Raw genomic sequence first — 20071 nt, forward strand, 5'->3', positions numbered from 1 at the left:
GGGGCTGGCCTCCACTGGACCAGGTGAGTGAGGGCACAGGGGCTATATAAGTTAGGACAGGCGAGGAGGCGGTCTCTTCGGCCATGAGGTGAGGCTGGAGCCATGAGGGGGGGACTCAGAGGAACATAAACATCTGAAAGGGCCCTCTCCCCCAAAAACTCATGAACCAGGAACAGCCGGACGCTGGAAAGGATTTCACCAGCCTCTGGATGAAGTGTGTGAGTAAGCTACTCGAGATCTGATAGATATCTAGCTGGCAGTAACTCAGATGTGTGATCAAAAGGCTACCTCAGCCAGACTGTTTGCTCTTTAGGATTTCTAGGATTGCTCAATCTTGTACCCTATTTTCAGCCTACCCCTGTAACCAATAAAGTCTCCCTTTGTGACTGGTGTGGGAGGCTTATTGAGAGGTGGGTCTAAATTATGCCTAAGAGACCCCTGAGGTCTGCGGACTAAGGGAGACCGTACTTTTTGCCCCCGGACCTGGGGAAGTGCCCAAGTGCCTGTACTGGGTCGAGTACCCGTAGGACATTAGGCCTGTGTTTCCCCAAGGACACAGGGCCGGGAGTGAGTCCATTCTTGGGGTGGTGGCGGCGACGTTACCCCCCACTAGCGGGTGTGCTCCAGGAAGGGGTCGGCCGGACGTGAGGCGCCCCAGGGAGGCACTCGGAGCCTGGCAGGTGGGCGGGCGCAGGGAGGTGGGCGGCTCAACACAGGAGCACCCCCTACTGGCCCGCCACAGGCACCAAAAGTAAGAAATACTTTATGGTTATGTTTTCCCCCACAAAAGCCTTCAAATGAAGGAAGTGGAGTGTTATTAAAATATTTCAGACAACATTTGCCTTCCTAATTTACACCCATACACATAGAGCTCAGCAGCTTCACCTGAAAACCCTTAACTGACTTCATTCACCCCAGAATGTGCTGTCTTCTCTCTCTCTCTCTCTCTTTTCCCCCAAACTTGAAAAATTTGGCATATTTGTAGCTACTCTTAATGATTTCCCAGCTGGAGAAGAGGTACTGATCAGAAAACTGGAAGATATCAGGCTCAACTGTGGAACCGTCAAATAGGTGTGAAATTGGCTGCGGGGCAGGAGAGAGTCCAAATGAATGGATTGGTGTCGTCCTGGTGAGATATGGGCAGCGGCGTACCCCAGGGGTCAGTATTTGGCCCCCGTTCAACATCTTCATCAATGACCTGGATGAGGGGGTGAAAAGCCCATTGGCCGAGATATGGGGCTGTGCGGACACACCCGCAGATAGGCTGCAGATACAGCCAGACCTAGACAGGCCTGCATGCTGGAAAGAATGGAACCAGATGAGGTTCAATGTAGAGAAATGCAAAGTGCTGCATCTGGGAAGGAAGAACCCCCAGCACACCTACAGGCTGGGAATCAATAACCTGACCAGCACTACAAATGAAAGGGATCTTGGGGTAACAATAGACCTCAGCATGAATATGAGTCGGCAATGCAATGCAGTAGCTACTAGGGCCAATAAAACTCTGGCATGCACCAATCATTGCATCTCCAGTAAAACCAAAAAAGTGATTCTCCTGCTTTACTCAACATTGGTGTGGCTGCAGCTGGAATATTGCATCCAGTTCTGGGCGCTGCCCTTCCACAAAAATGTGCTAAAGCTCGAGAGGGTCCAGAGAAGGGCCAACTGTATGATTAGGGACTTGCATGGCAAGCCATATGAGGAGAGGCTGAGGGACTCTTCATCCTAAAGAAGAGAAGGCTGAGAGGGGACCTTATTGCAGCTTACCGCTATATCAGAGGCGTACATCAGGGGCTCGGTGAACAACTTTCCCCCATGGCGCCCTGGTGAACAACTAGAAACAACAGCCACAAACTCCTGGAATATAATTTCAGGCTGAACATTAGGAAAAACTTCTTCACAACTAGGGTGTCCAGACTATGGAGCAAGCTCCCCCTCGAGGTGGTACAATCATCTACCCTAGAGGTCTTCAAGAGAAGACTGAACGACCACCTGACCTCAGATGTCTTTTCTGCTCATGCAGGGGGCTGGACCTGATGATCCTTCCGGTTCCCTTCCAGCCCTATGCTTCTATGATTTTCCCCAGCTCAGGCAATTTCTCGAATGCATTACAAGGAGCAAAACAAGGGCTAGCTAAGTATGTACCTGATAGAGTAAACAGTAGAGTACAAAGACCATATCCTGTTCCACTTGAGATCAAGAGAAAATTACCCCAATTTCAGAATCGTTACTAGATTTCAACAAGTTGCATGTGACTGAAGGACTATGTGATAAACTTAAAAATGAGCACCCCTCTCCCTCCCAAATTCACTTCACTATCCATGAGACCATTTCAGAAAACATAATGGAAGGCTTATTGCTGAGTGCAAACAAACAGTGTCTTTTAATAACCTTGAACAATTTCCTGGTAAACAGTGTATTGTCCTGGCCCAGAAGGATGTGGCTGTACTGCCTGTCCTGCAAACACACAATGCCTCCTAATTGGCTGGTAATGTTCAGGCACCAGCTAATTAGGCAATTCAAAAAGAACTGAAGGAATGCTGACACAGTACCAAATATCTGGTGATCCTAAGTCATCCTTTCTGGGGTATGAGCCGGTGAATGGGATAACTTGACTGCTTCTACTCACTAGATGGAGTGGCCGTTGGTCCTGTTGTATACTGAACTGTCCTGTTTTTAAATCCTTTGTTCCCTGTCCATTCCTGAATGATGACCAGACTGCAAAAAGCCCTGTTTTTCAGTTCATTGGTGGAAATGTATGTCTGTCATTTGTCTTTGTGATTCTATTGGCTGCACCTAGAGGTAGGGCAGTGCACAGCCAAGAGGTGCAGGGTTCTGAGCAGTCGGGGGTGAAGGTGGAGGAGCCAGAGGCTGGTCCCTCTGCACCTGTGCCAGGAGCTTGGCTGCCGTGCACATGTAGGCACAGCGAGAGCCAAGGCACTGTTGCATGCCTGAGCTCCCTAACCCTGGGCTGGGTGTGTGCGGGTGCATCCAGGCTCCAGGGGCAGCTGAGCTGCCAGGGCTAGGCAGTTGATCTGCACGTGTACCCCCTTGCACTGCCTTGGCACAAAGTAATGGCTTTGAGAGCAGGCAGGTGAAGCACTGCATTTGTATCTGCTGGAACACTCATGGCACTGGGAGGAGGCTCTTGTCACTGTCTTTGCACCCGCAGAGCAGCCTGGTCTCCTGGGGAAGGAAGGGAAGGTCCCACCAGGCAGTTGGATGCAATGGCACAAGCATCCAATGCCTACCGACCCCTCTCAGACCAGCTTAGACTAGGATGTGGTCAGGGATGGTGGGGAGGTGAGGTCCTTGTGCAGTGTGTGCCCTGGCTCCCAAGTGTGGAGCTGAGCCAGAGTGACACCAGATCCCAGAGCGGGGAGGGCGTGCTTGAGCCTCACACCTGCTATGGCATGTTCTCTCAAGGCTGGACTGTCTGGAGAGAAGGGCAGAGCTGTGGGACATGTGAAACCATGATGCGGGGGAGTGAGGCAAGACTCCTTGCTGGCTCAACTACAGAGGCTCACAAACTTGCTGCTGATTCTAGCACTTGCTTTCCCTTGTTTCACAGCGCACCATGAGTTCATCAGTGCGGGGTTCATGGACCAAATTGCAGTCTTTCTGTGGTGGCCCTGCTTCTTGCTGCCAATTGGCCAAGGAGGCGGCAGCCCTGCCCCTCACCACTGACTGGCCAAGGGAGCCAGTGATCCCACCCCTTACCAAGGGGATGTCCTGTATTCTGCCGTGCATCAGTGGCCACCCTACCACTAGGGCTTTAGGAGAGTGACCCTTTTTGTCTAGTGGCTTCCAAAATTCTGTGCAGATTCCCAAGCAGCAGATGGGGAAGGAGGGGGAAGAGTTTCCTTTTCTCCTACTGAATAATGTGAGGTTTCCCCCAAGGTGCCCCCTGCCTGCCTGCTCTCCTCCTGCTCCCTCCCAGCCCCGTGCAGGCTGGAACTCTGCCAACCTGCAGAGAGCTTTGTGCAAAACTGAAAAATCTGTGGGTTGCTCTGGTAAAATGAGGAATCTGCTTTTTCCTCCAGTAAAGGGTAAAATCTGTGATTTCTGGCTTTGGTGAGCTAGAGGGGGCAAGGGCATGGGAAATGAACGGAAAACCCAGATCTCTGCTGATGACCAACTGAGAGTAAGAAAAATCAGTTTGTTAAACATAGGAATACAGGAGTGGAAAAGGGCTTATTTGGCCATCAGGGCCAGTCTCCTGTGTTTATACCAACCATCTATCCAAGCCGTCATGCGCCACAACCAACACATTAAAAACCAGATTACCCTATATGAAAAACCCATGAACCACCATACTACTCCCACTTATTCTCTGCTCTCCTATCCCAGGAGTTTTCTACATGCTCCCAAAGATTCATAAACAAGGTGACACTCACAGACCCATCATATCTAACTGTGGTACCCTCTCCATAGAGCTGTCAAAATTCATAGAAACTATCTTGAAACCACACATTATTCAAAGATCAAATTTTCTACAAGATACAACAGACTTCCTCAACAAAATCTGAAACATCAACCACTTCACCTAGATGGCCACATTTGCAACTGTGGATGTTACTAGCTAACATCCCACACCACGAAGAGGCACAGCTGTCTGCCTGAAATATCTAGAGGAACATGGGCTGTATTCAAATTTGCAACATGATGCACAAATCATCCATAACAACTTCACTTTTAACAATTCTTCTAATTCCTCCAAACCATGGGCACTGCTTTAGGCACAAAGATGGCCTCCCTATACCAATCCCTTTGTGAGTCCTCTAGAGGACTTTAGCAAGTATTACTCCTTGATCAAACTTTATCTGGAATATTCCTACACTAACATTAACTTTCTAGATAACATGACCAACATCTAGGATGGCATCCTACAAGCTACCCTATATGAAAAACCCATGAACCACCATACTTATGTCCACAAAGGCAGCAACTTCCCCAGGCATACCAAATAAACCTTAATCTACAGTCAGGTGCTCAGATACTACAATTGCTTTGAGGAGAATATTCATGACACTCATCTGGCCAGCCTGGAATATGTCTTTAATACAGGGGTAGGCAATTACTTTGGCTCGAGGGCCACAGAGGGAATATTAAAGAGCTGTTGCAGGCTAGGTCAGCACTTCATCCTCCCCACCACCCCTTCAGCTCATGAAAGCACCCTAAGGGGCAACCCAATGCAGCCAGGTGCCTGGAATGGGGCCACGAGCAGATGGAGAGCATCATCCAGGAGTGGGATGGGTAGGTGGGCACAGCCAGGGCTGGGGCTGGGATTGGCATTGTGGGTTGATGACAGCACAGGGTCGGGGCTGGGGCAGAGCTGCAATCTGCTACCCGCATGTCCCAGAGACAGGAACTGGTTCCACGGGCAGGAGCATGCAGGGAGCATATCACCGCTCTGCCCCAGGCCAACACCACCCAGCAATCCTGGGGTCTTAATAGAGATTGGCCAGGACCAGGGTGGGCAGGGTGTGCAGCTGCATGACTTGGATAGCACCACAGATGGGCAGGAAGCCACATCCAGGAGTGGGAAAGATGAGTTTGGCCAGGTCCAGGATATAGGGGCTGTGACAGCATGGGGCCAGGGCCTGGGGAACAGCTACAATCTGCTCCCCACAGACCCCTGCCCACAGAACTGGCACCTGTTGCAAGGATCTGCAGGGAGCAGACTGTGCGCCCTGTCGTCCCAATCCTGATAGTTGGCTCCGCCTGCCCGTCCTGCTCCTGAACGTGATTCCCCGCCTGCCTTCCCATGGCCCCATCCCAGCCACCTGGCAGCGCGCCTTGCCCCCTTGGGTCCTGTCCCCTCTTGTGGGTGCAGGGCAGACAGGCTGGGGTGCCTGGACAGTCAGGTCAGGTCCAGCAGTAGCAGCCAGAAGGAGCTGGCACTGGGGCTGTCAGAAAACGGAGTCTGGCTGCCATGTTGCCCCAGTCCTGCTGCACACCTATGGTTGGCAGGAGCAGATACACGTACCATGACCAGGCTGGCCTTTGTGCCTGGGCTAGGCAGGGCCGAGAGACCTGCTGTAGGTCAGATACAATGCTTTGGTGACCTGGATCCAGCCCACAGGCTGTATTTTGTCCACCCCCGCTTTAATACAACAAGGACAAGCCAGTAGAAAAATAGATGGTATCTTTCCCTGGCCCTCCTCTCCTGGCTGTCTAACGATCACCTAATCTTGCTCAACTCATCATCAGAAGTTCTCACTGTCCAACCCACTAACCTTCCCACTGTTGAACAGATATTAAATGGGAGGAAGCCCTGTGTTAACAACAAATGCAAAAACAGTCCACTGCTAAAATAGTCAACCTCCTTCCCCACCACCCCCAAGAACAAATCCATCAGAATCCATTATCACTGCAGATGATATTGACCTTCCTCCCTTTCCATAGGTCTTGATCTCCCATTAATCAAACTTCTGTTCTTCTGTTAATTGTTGTCCACTCCCCTGGAATCTCTCTCTTCTCCAGTTTCACTGCCCTACACACTGTTTTGCCTGCCTCTTTCCTCAGAATTGATGAAGTATACCTTGTATTCAAAAGCTTCTCTAACTTTTACCCCAACCATGCAGTTGGCCCAATAAAATATATCACTCACAAAAATTCTTGCCTCTAGACTTAGTTGAAACTTTTTCACAACTTTTTATGGCAGCACAGTAATAAATATGAAAAATTGGCTTAATAAAACACCAGGCAGATGATTGATTAAACAGGCTCTTTCAGCCAGGAGGCTTCTTCTGGTTATTTGGGAGAAAACAGCTTTCCTCTGGGTCCCTGCAGCAGGGACCCCTAACCTCTGTTCTTGAGAGGCAGAAAGCCAACAAAGAGTTGCAAGAAGGTAGACAGCTGAGCTGGAGTCAACTGAAGAGCAAGTGAGCAGTCAGGGAACTATACAATGAGTTAAAAAGCAGTAGAGGAGAGGGTGGTAGCTGCAGCTCAGGGTTTTAGCTGCCACACTTGGCTGAGTACTGGGCCAGGTTGTGGCAGGCCAATAGGGGGTGCTCGTGTGCTGAGCCACCCATCTCACTGCACCCTACCACCTACCAAGCTCTGAGTACTTCCCTGGGGGTGTCTCACATCTGGCTGACCCCCTTCCTGAAGCACACCTACAAGCCTGGGGGTAACGCTGCCACCACTCATGAGTCTCAGTCTGTTTGTGGCTCTGTGCCTTATGAGGTACACAGACTTTATAGACCTGAAGGGTACTTGACCCACTGCAAGAACTTGGGGTGCTTCCCTTAGTCAGAACTACAAATAGGGGTCTCCCTTCATTAGCCAGACCAAGGGGACCCCAAGGCATAATCTAGGCCTTCTCTCAATCTGTTTCCCATGCTAAATACAGAGAAGAACTTTATTAATTTCAAGGAGTAGGAATGGATTAGGGTACAGGGTAGAGGAATATCAAAGAATAATCCTTAGAGCAAACAGTGACATGGTAGCCTTTGATCACGCATCTGAGTTACTATAAGCTATATATCTAGTTAGATTTCAAGTAGCTTACTCACAAGTATCATCCAGAGGCTGATAGATCTTCCCCCTGGAGGCAGGCAGTATGTAGGTTGTCCATGTGTTTCAAGAGAGAGAGCTGCACATGTCCAGCTCATCCCTATGTCTTCATCATGGCTGCCGCCTCTCCTCCTGGGCAGTCATTAACTTACATAGACCTTATGACCTCACTCTGGGGTTCAGTGGAGACTAGCTGAAGTTGGCTACAAGCCAATCAACTGAAATGCATCACTGGTTGCCAGGTAGAGGGACAGTGGGTTTTGCCTCCCTTTCCAGCCATAAGGTCATTGCTTAGAACAATGGAGAGTTTAAGCCCACCCCCCGTGTGTGAGGCCAGTCACGTAGGCAAAGGGAGGAGGTTCCCCCTTCCCTTAGGAATGTATCCACCTCAGGTTACAATTCAGGGTTACCTGAAGCAGATGGGGGCAGAGGTGCTTACTAGGGCCTTGCAAAATGGCACCGTTCCATTTCGACTTGTGTTTTGATGTTTTGACAGAACAGCATTTTGTTTTGAATTTCATTTCAATTCAAAACCACTGTTCTGTTTTGTTTCGTCAAAACAGTTTCACTGTTTTGACGGTGTTTTGATGTTTCGCCCGTAGGCTATAATGGGGATGCTCAAAACAGCCTATAACTTTGTCATTTCTGGCCTGATTTGGATGAAACTTGCAGGAATGGTAGCCCCTTCTGAGATAATACAGCCTGCCAGGTTTCAAAGAGATCGGTACAGGGGCTTGGGGAAAACTGCACCTCAAGCTGCGGACAAGCAAAACTCGTGACATGGGTGACACCGTGTAAGGTGCAGCAGGTTGAAAACTTCAGGCATGCTATCCCCTGCTGAGGCCACGAAGCCTGCCAGCTGTCAAGGAGATAGGTGCAAGGGGGTTCTGGGTTCTACCTGCTGACAGGCAAAACTCATGACAAGGGGGGGGCACTGTGTGTGTGTTCAGGTGCACCCTCACTCAACTGACACCAAGGCAGAAAGCAGGGCAGTTCAAACAATGCTGCCTTTTATGCAGTTTTTCTATCCCTCCCCCAGAGCACTGGGATTGGAAGAGACCTCAGGGAAGGATGACAGTCATTGGTCAGCTACACAGTCAATAATGAGAGCACCCCTTCCCCACCTTCCCCCTCCCTCTCCTTACTTTAGTTTCTGTTTCCCTGCAGGCAAGCCCAGCTTAAGCTTCACAACTTGAAACGCTTTGACAATTTTGAAACGTTTCGACTTGCCTCGTTTCGTTTCGAGGGTGTTTCGAAGCTCTCTGTTTTGTTTTGATTTCACTGTTTCGAGCTGAAAATGAGTTGAATCAGTGTTGAAACAAAACTGCTGGCAAAATTTCACACCGCCCTAGTGCCTACCCTCTTCAGTGACCATGGTAACCAAAATGTCAGATAGGTAATAAGCCTGATAGCAGCGTTTGGGGAAAGGCTGAGATGGCAATCTGCCACACAGGTGACCTGAAAAGGTGGAGCCACAGGCTACTAAAAGCCTGGCTCCCAAGTCAGATGGGGCAACGTGACCCTGACTCCCACTGAGAGCAGAACTCCTGCTGGCCTAGCCTGCAACAGAGGTGAACACAGGCACTCAGGGAAGCTGCAAGAGCTGGCAGATCCAGGGTGAAAGTTTGTTGGGACCAAGAGAGACCCAGGAGGGGCATGTACAATTTTAGCTGGCACAGAGAAGTGGAGAACTGGGTATAGCTGATAGGGGTGGTATGGAGGCCACAGGTAGCTTTAGCCTCTCCACTGCCTGGAAAGCACCTGCAGTAGGAGAGGCTAAAGCCTGAACAGAGCCCTTCTAGGGCCTGGGATCCAGGAAGCTGCACGAGGCTAAAGCCAAACTGCTTTGAGGTAGCAGATAGCAGCTCTGCAGAGTCAGGAACTCAAGGGGCTGAGCCCAGTTAAAGGACATGGGGCTGTCATGACTTAAGAGCAGCCTTGCCTAGGTCAGGGGTTTTGCAGGGGCTGGGTTTGACTGTGAGTAGCCCTGCCTGGGTCAGGAGTGTTGCGGGGTGGGAGGTGGGTTAGACTGCAAGCAGCCTTACCTGGGTCAGGGACCGAGGCAACGTGAGACAGGGCTAGGGGCCCAGAGGGTAAAATGCAGACAGGCTGAGGCTGAGAGGGTAGAGAGCCTAGCATGACCAAAAGCAAGGGGCTAAGGCCAAGAAAGCCAGGCCAGAACAAGTGGGCCAGGGCTGGAGGCCTGCAGTCAGAATAACTGTGAGCTAAAGTCAAGAGGGCTGAGGCCTATAAAGGAAGGCAAATTTTGACAGAGTAACACTTGTATGGCATGGGCTATGAGGAATGATTTCACCTCTTAAGGCAACTGGGGCCACAGGCATCAGAGCCCTAGACTAAGAGACAGCAGGGTCAGAGCCCCAGGCCAAGAGGCTGAGGTCGGTGGGGGCCGGCACCCCATATCAAGTGGGCTAAGTTGGGCCCAAGGAGGAAGAGAATATAGGAAGAGCACACAGAGCTCACTGGCCTCTAAGGGCAGCCTCCCCTCTTTATTGTTACTGTTACCATCAAGATGTACACCCTGAGAAGCTACAGCACGCAAGCAGAGGGCAGGGTTAAGGTGACCACTAGGGTGTCATGGCTGCTCCCAGGGCTTGTCCTACTGTACCTAGGCAAAATCATCACACCCTTGTACTCTATCATTTCACAGACCCTTCTCCATCCTATCTGCAGATGGTAAGGCAAAGCCAGCAGCTGTCCATAGCAAGAATCTTGGAGGCTCATGCTTGGTTCACCTTTTAGTTCTTCTTGTCAGTTCCTGGGAGCAAAGGACGCACTGCAGTTTCATTATTGCTTTGTTATGACTATGTCCATTTCGCAGAGCAGATCTATCTATCATCCCTATGAAGGGAAGATCTGGTTTAATAATGTTATGGCTGAGATTATCAAAGCTGTGAACAACACCCACTTCATATGAACGTTAACAAGAAGTGAGCAAACAAATTCCTTAGGCAGCTTGGAAATCTCACGCTCTGCCTTTTTGGCTCCACTTGCTTCCCAGGATTGCAATGCACTTTGCAGCCAATTACATGAGAACTACTGCCACTGTCTAAATGGGGTAACTGAGGGAGCACAAAGTTATAGGTTCCCATACGAGGCAAGTAAGGGGATGGGAGTTAAAATTCAGATCTCTTAACTTGCACTCTCTCTCCCACCTATATAATTCTGCCTCAACCCAGCAAAGGGCTGAAGAGAATTTCATCAGCAAGGAAACCTGAAAGTCATTGGTGTTTGATGCTGCACAGACTGCCATAGCTAAGGGTAGAAGTAATAATTACAAGACATCTCTAACTTTAGGCAATGCTTCAACTATATTTTAGTTTCCAAGTAAAACTCTCTACTGGGAGTTCTTGCTCATGCTGAAATAGTTGTGCAGCATTTTCACAGAAAGCTTCATGAGAAATAAGCATGCTGTCATACACGCATAACACCAAGCAAGTGCCTCTTAAGTTTTTTGTTCTTGGTGCTGAAAAGGGCAGTTAGATATTATCTAAAAGTAAAATTTTCAAAAGCACCTAAGTGATTTTATATAGTCTAAATCCCATTTTTATAAGGTGACGACTGTGAAAGCTGTGATAACTCAGCCGGACTGACGCATAAAATCTAAATGACCAAATTGAAATAACAGTGCGTCTTGCACAAGAATGCAAGACGGTGGCTGAGACCATGCAAAATAAAGCAATCCTGATTGATTTCATTTTCTGCGTTACGTTATGCCAAATCATTATAGTGTTTATAATCACCTGAAAGTTCTAATAGCTACAAAAGAAACCCTCGTGCACAAAAGACAATGGCTGGGGCAAAACTGAATCGTGGTGACAAGACTGCCACAAAAAAGATCAGTCTCTGCTAATGGTTGCAGCCCATTAGGTGTAGAGAAAGTAGAACTTGTGACACCCAATACCAGACTCATGCCATAAGATGATAACCATTATAATGAAAGCTGGGGCAAGAGTGGGTGAAGTTACTGAGAGCGCTACCAAGAACAACAAGCAGTTGCTCCGCTAGTGGTTGCCATCCATTAGTCATTGAGTTAGATAGGCCTCAACCTTCTACCACACCCAAGCCTAAAAAAAAATAATCAATGGTTCCTCTAAAAGGAAAACTGTTGGCAGAGACCTGACACACTCATTGCATATGTATAACAAAGCTGAGAGAAAAAGAGAAGGGCACAGACTGTCTAAGCTGGTGTAACCAGAGAAAGCAGGAATTACATATACACATTTCAATTGAAAGAAAACAAAAGACTGAACATACATTTCAAAGGAGAACCTGTAAAAGATGCACTGAATACAGGAAAGGTGTCCTGTATGTGATGAATGCATGGGCATGCATGCTATATGTGCCTTGTTAACATTCCTCATATTTCTCAAAGCAGGCATTCAATGAGGTTTTACAAATGTCTCGATCATTCAATGTCTGTCTTAGGTGTTACAAATGTCTCAATCATTCAATGTTTGCCTGGGGTTTTGTAAATAGACCATCACCGGTGCAGGCAATTGCCCCCTTGTTAAAATATCCAAAACCAGGATTCAAGCAGTTAACAATTGTAATATAATGGTTCCCCCCTTCCTCCCTGTTTTGTTCTGACTTTAATAGACCAACTATCAAGAAGGAGTGCTTTGAAGGTATACAGTTAAACAGTATAAGAGCAAAACCAATTTGCCAGCAAGGTGTGCAATCCAGGAGAGAAACAGAGAAATCATTTGTTCACCCAGCTGACCATGAAGGTGAAGGATCCTGCTTAGTGAAGGCTGCAAAAAGATTGGAACTCCTTCCTGCCTGCATTGGTGAGAAAAACACTGCAGCAGCTAAATATGTACTAAGACTTTCTGTGGTAGCTCATTTTATATTAGGAAGGAGTCTTTTTCTGTCATTTAGTTTTATAGCTTGTTTGAGGTATTCTTATTAAACCCTTTCTGCTATTAATCGAATGAGGTGTCATGTCAATTCTTAACTGCACTAGGTTTAAAAACTTGCTTTTAACTGCAACACAAAGGACTTGGGGCATTTTGGAGTCTAAATCCCTGTGTCTTGCTGTAGCTGATCCACTTCATTAGGCAACACACACATCACCCGTTGTCCCACATTGAACAGGAGACTGATCCCATAGGACAACAGGCAATATGTTCCCCTGCTTACAAAGATGCCCCTTGGAAATTCCCCAGGGGCATGTCTCTAGGTGCAGAACCCTGCCCTTTTCTGTTTATGGAGGTGCACCCTTAGGATTCTCCAAGGCACGTCATCGTAAGTAGGGAAAGCCAGGGTTTCTCCCACTTACAGTGATGTACCCTGGAGATTGCCCAGGGCACAACTCTAAGAGGGAACAGCCAGGCAGGTGCTCCTGGGGCTTGAGGGGCCTGATCCTGCATGAGAATTTCTGGGGTGCCCAGGATCTGGCCCCTCAAATCCCAGAAGTGTCTGCATACCCTATACTGCACACAGAACAAATGAATCTATGAAAGAGCAAATTGGACAAGAAGTTGGCAAATATGAATCTTTACTCAAAATCTTAAGAAGAAGAAAGTGGTTTGGACATGTAACAAGAAGGCCCGGTACCCTTACAAACACCATCCTGCAGGGTGCGGTGGACAGATGAGGAAGAGGTGGAAGGCCTAGGACAAGCTGAACCACCAACATCAAAGACTGGATGGGTTTAAAACTGATTGTACAAGGATTGCAAATGACTGGGAAGAATGGAGGAAAATTACTACTACACCCAGTGGCGGTGCTGCCTCAGGGATGAATCTTGATGAAAAACCCTGACAGAAAGCAGTTTTACTAACCTCCATTATAGTAAATGTGAGTTCAGACAGAGTGAAGTTCAGTGATCAACTAAGGATGCCTACAAATGTTTTGGCAGCTGTCAGGGAGGCGCTGTAACTCACAGCATTTTACACAAAGCACCATGAGTTACAGCACCACTGAACCCAACAGGCATTTGCTTGGGTAGCTGAGTTGGGGGCTCCATTCCACCCTGCCCTCCTGCCCCAGTTCTGGCTGCGGCAAAGCTATGCCTACAGCTGCAACCTGGCAGTTGCATACTGCCATGTCAAGAAGCTTAGACAGCCGGTGGGGAAGGGAACCCCCCGGTACCCTTGCTTGAGGGCTCCATTTCCCCAACCTCCTGCCTGTGCCTCTTGATACCAGCAGCATGTAACTGCCAGCTTGGCTTTGCCAGTGCTAGAGCTGGGGAGAGGGGAAAGGGAGGGACGGGGAACCTCTTCACCTGGTGTGCCTAAGGCAGCTTCCCCCAAGACCCCAGCAGGCATACCTTCCCCTTTTAATGTTCTTCATTGCTGACAGAGCTTGTTAAGTGCTTACTTGAGATTTAACCCTCCTCCCATGCAGCTTGATATCACTGTGACTAGACAGATCAGATGCTGGATTGGGCTGTCCCTTAAGCCATATCAGTGACCAGAGGAGTTAACTTTTTGATCAAATTTGCAGATGAAATGAAACTGGAAAGGACCGCAAACTCGCTGGAGGACAGAAGCGCTAGTTACAAGGATCTTTGATAGACTGGAAAACCAGGCTAGAAATAACAGGGTGAATTTCAATGTTGACAAACACAAGGTGTTACACATCAAAGAAAAATGAAAAACACAAATTCAAGATGAGAGACAAGGGCTGGATGACACCCCTGAGGAGAAAGATACAAATGTGGTTCATACCTGCAAAAGAGGTGAGTGTAGTTTTGGGCTGCATAAACAGGAGCATTAGGTCCGAGACATGGCAAATGATGGTGCCACTTTACTCAGTGCTGGTAAAGCCTTATCTAGAGTACTGTGTGCAGTTCTGGGCCCTGCATTTTCAGAAGGACATGGAGATGCTGCAAAGTCTAGGGGCTTTCAAGTTGGCAGGGATGGATGGGATAGAAGCTGGGAGGGCAGGAAGCCTACTAAAGGTCCTGGATGAAGTAATTTCAGAACCATTAGCTATCCTCTTTGAGAACTCAGGAGGTTGGGTGAGATCTTGGATGACTGGAAAATGGGAAAATATAGTGTCCATATTTAAGAATGAGAAGATGGGAAATTACAGACCAGTCAGATTCACCTTGAAACCAGGAAAGATCACTTACCAGGTTCTTAAGGAATCTATTGCGAAGAACCTAGAGGAGAACAAGGTGATCAGGAACAGCTAGAATGGATTCATCAAGAGCAAGTCATGCCTGACCAACCTGCAGATGACACAAAGTTGGTTAGAGTTGCAGGCACTCTTGAGGGTAAGGCTAGGAACCTGAATGACATGGGCAGATTAGAAAAATAGTTTCATAGTTTCTAGGGCTGGAAGGGACCTGAGCAGATCAAAAGCCTTCCAGAAGTCCAGGAAGACTATATTCACTGCTACCCCTGCATCTAATGATCTGGTGATGTGATCGTAAAAGGCCACCAGGTTGGTCTGACAGGACCTGCCACTGATGAACCCGTGCTGGTTGCCCCTAAGCATGCAGTCCCCTGCTGCCCCTCCTGGATGTGTGCCAGCATCATTTTCTCAAACAGCTTGCCTAGGATCGAGCTAAGACTAACCAGCCTATAGTTTCCCAGGTCCTCCTTCCTGCCTTTTTTGAAGATGGGAACCACGTTGGCCCTCTTCCAGTTCTCCGGTACCTCACCAGAGCACCACGAGTGCTCGTAAAGCCGTGCCAGGGGACTTGCAATGACCTCGGCCAGCTTTGAACTCTAGAACTTTAGTTCCTTTTAGAACTCTAAAATGGTTCACAATCAATCAAATGAGATTCAACAAGGACAACTGCCAAGTTCTGCACTTGAGAAAGAAGAACTGGATGCATAACTACAGACTAGGGAATGACAGATTTAGCTATAGTACTGCAGAAAAGGACTTCAGGGTTGCAGTAGACCATTAACTAAATATAAGCCAACAGTGTGCTCTTGTTGCAAAACAAGCCAATAGTGTAATTGGGGCTGTATTAACAGGAGCTTTACTTGCAAGTCAAAGAAAGTGATTCTAGCTTTACTTGGAGTACTGTATCCAGTTTTGTGGCCCACACTTCAAGAAGCATGTGGACAGATTGGAAAGAGTCCACCAGAGCAACAAAACTGAAGAGAGGCCTGGGAAACATGACTTATAAAGAAAAGCTAAAAAGTGATTATAACAAGGATGGAGATGTTTCTCTGTGACCATAAAGGACAGAACTAGGAGTAAGCTGTCCTCAAGCTGCAGCCGAGGAAATTTAAGTCAGAGATTAGGAGGAACTTTCTGCTTATGAGGGCGGTCAAGATTTGGAACAGGCTACCTAGAGGACATGCCCTTGTTGGTCAAGGGTGATCTAGGAGTAGAAATGCCTAGACTGCACTATAAAAGCAACAGCTGAAAACCCAGGAGACCCCACACATGTATTGCTTGGAGATTATGGGAAGAGCTCTGCAGCCTAGATCAAATGGAAATTAGAGAGGACCAGGCTCTTTTTGCAGTAGGAGACAGAAGCAGAGCTCTACAAATGGACTGGCTAGGAATGAAGATTAAAGGTATTGGGATAATTTAATCAAGGGGATAGGACGAAGGGGAATTCTGACTCTCCAGTTAGAGTGTGTGATTGTGGAGTTGTGTTTGCAGTTCCTAGATTGCAGGGCTGTGCTGGCTCCCACACGGGGTCAGGAAGGCACATTTCCCTACAGGTGTGTTTGCTTTTGGGGGGGTTTTGGCCTTGCTCAGAAGCATTGGATGCTGGCTGCAGCCAAGGCTGGGGATTTTGACTGAAATGTCCTAATGATATTTGACCCTAGCAGTCTTTCCTGCCCAGAGCAAGGGGGGCTGGACCCGATGCTCTCACAAGATCCCTTCCAGCCCTAAACTTATGTGAATCTGTGAATGCTCCTGTTGGGACTAAAAAACCCAGAGGTGCTTGGTTGAAGGGTCTTGCTTTTCTATTCCCCAATTTTTTATGAGTTATGTATCTGCTCCACAAGATAAGGACACCTATTGAATCTGTGTGAATATCTGGGGTTTTGAAAACGAAGACTCCAAAGAGAAGGTGGCTGAATGCCATCACAAGTTCATAAATCAGATATTTTGAACCTATCTGTGACATACATTTGTGTTCACCTTCCCATAATAATTCAGTTAAGAGGCTGGGTTCGTAGATGTCATTCTGAGCACCAAGCAAGATACCCCAAGTTGAAATTTTTACATATGCTTACAAATGTTGAAACTACCAGGAATTCCTTAATGTCACTAATGGCTTTACTGAAGCAGTTATCATGTACAATTGCAGTCTGGTAAAAGGCATTTGTATCTTTGTTAGGTTGACCTTAGCCCCCATTACTGTACTACCAGAGTACCACACCCTGTCTGATCTAGTGATCCTCACAACTCTACTCTGAGGCAGAGGAGTGCTGTTGTCATCATTTTACTGATGGGGAATGGAGGCAGAGAGAGACTAAGCAACTTGCCCAAGATTACATGTACAGTCTATCAGCTCAGAGAAATGCCTTCAGGTATCTCAAGTCCCAGCCTGGTACCATAACCACTGGGGAAGTCTTCATCTCAGCAGGTCCTGGGATTCCCCGCTTGGACCCTGGGAGCCAGGGAACTCCATGAGGTTACAGCTGGAGTTTAGAATATAATCTGGATCCTAACTCAGATAGAAATCTAGCAGTGGTCAATTTAACAGCAAGCTGCTTAAGATCCAGCAGGCTAGTACCCATCATCTCTACCTGTCCCAGGGGCTTCAGGCTGGCTACTTGGGAACTAGCCAGCAAGACTGATGGGGCCATGTGGCTTTCCCACAGGAAAGGCACTCTGTTCATAAAACTGACCCAAAGGCAGAGACAGAGGAAAGCTAGAGACAGTGATGGACAGGGTGGTGGTTTTCAGCAAATGGAGTCTGCTGTTGATTTTCTTATTCTGTTTCCACCCTTCGGAAGAAACAGATGGAATTTGATTTTCCTCACAATTATTCTGAGCCAAGAATAACCATTCTTCACTAGGCAATGAGGAGGTGGAGGTATGAGGGAGGCAAGCAAACACCCCAGAATAGTCTGGACTCTAATGTTAAATAGAACCTGACATGCCAAATAAACGGAGCTGCCAGAGCATGGTTTCGTGAGTATGCTCTGTCCTGTGATGGGCTCTCAGCTAGTGGCAGGGGAGCTGTCAGAACAGATACCACCAGTGAAAGCAGTTCACATTTAGTGACAAACCCCTCTGAACACCTAAGACTCAGACTTCATACCTGAACACTGTAGTCACTTTGTATGCAAATTATGTCCATTCATAGATTCATAGACATCAGGGCTGGAAGGGACGTCGGAAGATCATCGAGTCCAGCCCCCTGCCCCAGGGGCAGGAAGTCAGCTGCGGTCATAGGATCCCAGCAAGATAAGCATCCAATTTACTCTTCAAGGTGTTCAATGTAGGTGCTTGCACCATCTCCAATGGCAGGCTGTTCCAGACCTTGGGGGTTCAGACAGTGAAGGAATTCCTCCTTATGTCCAGCCTGAAACAGTCTTGTAGTAATTTATAATTGTTCAACCTTGTCATCCCTTGGGGTCCTCTGGTGAACAAACGCTCCCCCAGATACTCGTGGTCACCCCTGATAAACTTGAATTATGACTCCATAGGAGTCTTAACCTGTCCCTTGGTAAATTAGCTGATTTCAACATTTGTGTTTGATGTTCTAAGTGATATGCAAGAGGCACTTTCAAATAGAAATGCTGCAAAGGAAAACAATGAAGACCACACATGCAGCATGCATATCTTTGCAAGGGGTACATGGATCAGCAGCCATGCGATTGGACAAATGTTCCTGACACAGTCACTTGTTAAAGAAAGAATCATTTACCAATGAATTAAGCAAGACACTCCTGAAAATATGGCCTATTCTTACTGCAGAATACTTATGAACTGAGAGAACGCAATAGGGATTTCCTTTGAGGGCGCAAGTTTAAACTAGCATTTTACCTTCCAACAAAAAAAGAAACTGAACAAAATCATGACACTGCAATAGTGGCAGAGCCTGGTGATACGTCAAGACTCAGTATCCACAAAGTCAGTTTGTGCTGAATGTCCTGAGAAGGGAAGGGTGGCTGTTGACCTAACTTCATATTATCTAGACTGCTCACAGCTCACATGGTTAGCACTTAATAATATTTAATTAGTATCAAGGAGACTTTAATATATTTTAATAATGCTTCTTAAGCTATATTACATATTGAAGAGGTTGCTGCCATTTACACAGTGGCAAAGTACTACTAAGGTTTTGTGCAGAGCATGAGGGGTAAGATGGGGACAAACCTACAGGATTTCTTTGCAGAGATATCAGTACCTGGAAGGACCCAAAAAACAAATGAACAATTGGTCAGCACCTGTCCAGAACAAGGCAGAAGTGGAACAACAAAGAAGATCAGGGTGATGGAGACTACGATGTGCGCTACACTGTCTGCGTGTGTTCTTCAGATGAAGAAATGTAATTTAAATAGGACCTTTAAAATCAGTGAATGCCAATATTCTCTCTCATTGTTAACAGGCACAGACTCAGGAAATAACCATTCTGTTATACCAAGCCTACATATGAAGAAAAAGAGAGATATAACACTGAAGGAGGCAATGTATACATTCATTCACTATAAGGTGAAAAGAAATCACTATGATATTCTAGTCTGACATCCCACATAGCATTAATTATATGACTGAATTCATTCTTGTCTGAACTGAAGCATGTCTGACAGGGAAACCATACAATCTGGATGTAAAGATTTCCATTGATAGACAGTCCACCACAACCTTGATATGTTGTTCTGATAGTTAATTATCCTTACAGTTAGAAAACTGTAGTCTGCTTTGCACAACTTTCAAGCTCCAGCCACTGGATCTTGTGATCCCCTGTCTGCTAGAAAGAAAGGCTCTCTCTCATCATAATTATTTATTTATTAGATTTTTATGCCACCATCTTTCCCCAAGAAAGGCTCAGGGCAACTTACAATAAAAACCAGATAAATCACAAAAGAGAGATAACAATATTTAAATAAAATAATATGTAATAGAACAAACTCCCCAGGCAATGCCCCAGAATTTAACTCCTCCTGCTGAAGACTTCCTAACTGTACAAGTCTTACAGTGCTTCTCAAAGATGTCCAGGTACGAACTCTGACAAACCAGCTTAATTAATTTTGGCTCTGTAAAACAGACCCGTTTAAAACACTATGAACATATATATTACTGGCTTTGACTTTACTCTGACAACAAATGTGATCACTGACACCTAAGCAATCACTTATTTTTAATTTCTGATGACTTCTTCTTTCTCCCTCAAGATAAGGTCTAATATTGAATTCCCCCACATTGGATGCAATACATTCTGAGTTAGGAAATTGCCACTGTAATTAGAGGTGCACCAATACATCAGCTTGATATCGGATTGGCACTGATATAAAGAAAATTGACCATATCAGAAATCAGCTTTTTTGGCCTGATGTGGCAGATAATGTGACCGATAAATGCCCCATGCACATGTGCAGCTTCAGCACAGCATGCAAGCACTGAGAAGCACAGCCTGGCAGCTTGGACAGCT

General features: G+C 47.0%; 1 protein-coding gene across 6 annotated transcripts in view; it reads right to left on the bottom strand.

Annotated features, from left to right (window-relative positions):
• Window positions 1-20071, bottom strand: part of STX1A (syntaxin 1A) — a 291032-nt gene that overhangs the window by 100677 nt on the left and 170284 nt on the right. Inside the window, exon 1 of one of the 6 annotated variants that reach the window (XM_019546398.1) lies at window positions 7521-7539. The exons of the other annotated variants lie outside the window; for them this stretch is intronic. The gene's annotated coding sequence lies outside the window, so the exon portion shown is untranslated. Of the gene's footprint in view, window positions 1-7520; window positions 7540-20071 lie in introns of those variants that run through there. 6 annotated transcript variants of the gene reach the window in all.

This window comes from Crocodylus porosus, unplaced genomic scaffold, assembly GCF_001723895.1.
Source record: "Crocodylus porosus isolate Cpor-Errol unplaced genomic scaffold, CroPor_comp1, whole genome shotgun sequence".
Lineage (NCBI taxonomy): Eukaryota > Metazoa > Chordata > Crocodylia > Crocodylidae > Crocodylus > Crocodylus porosus.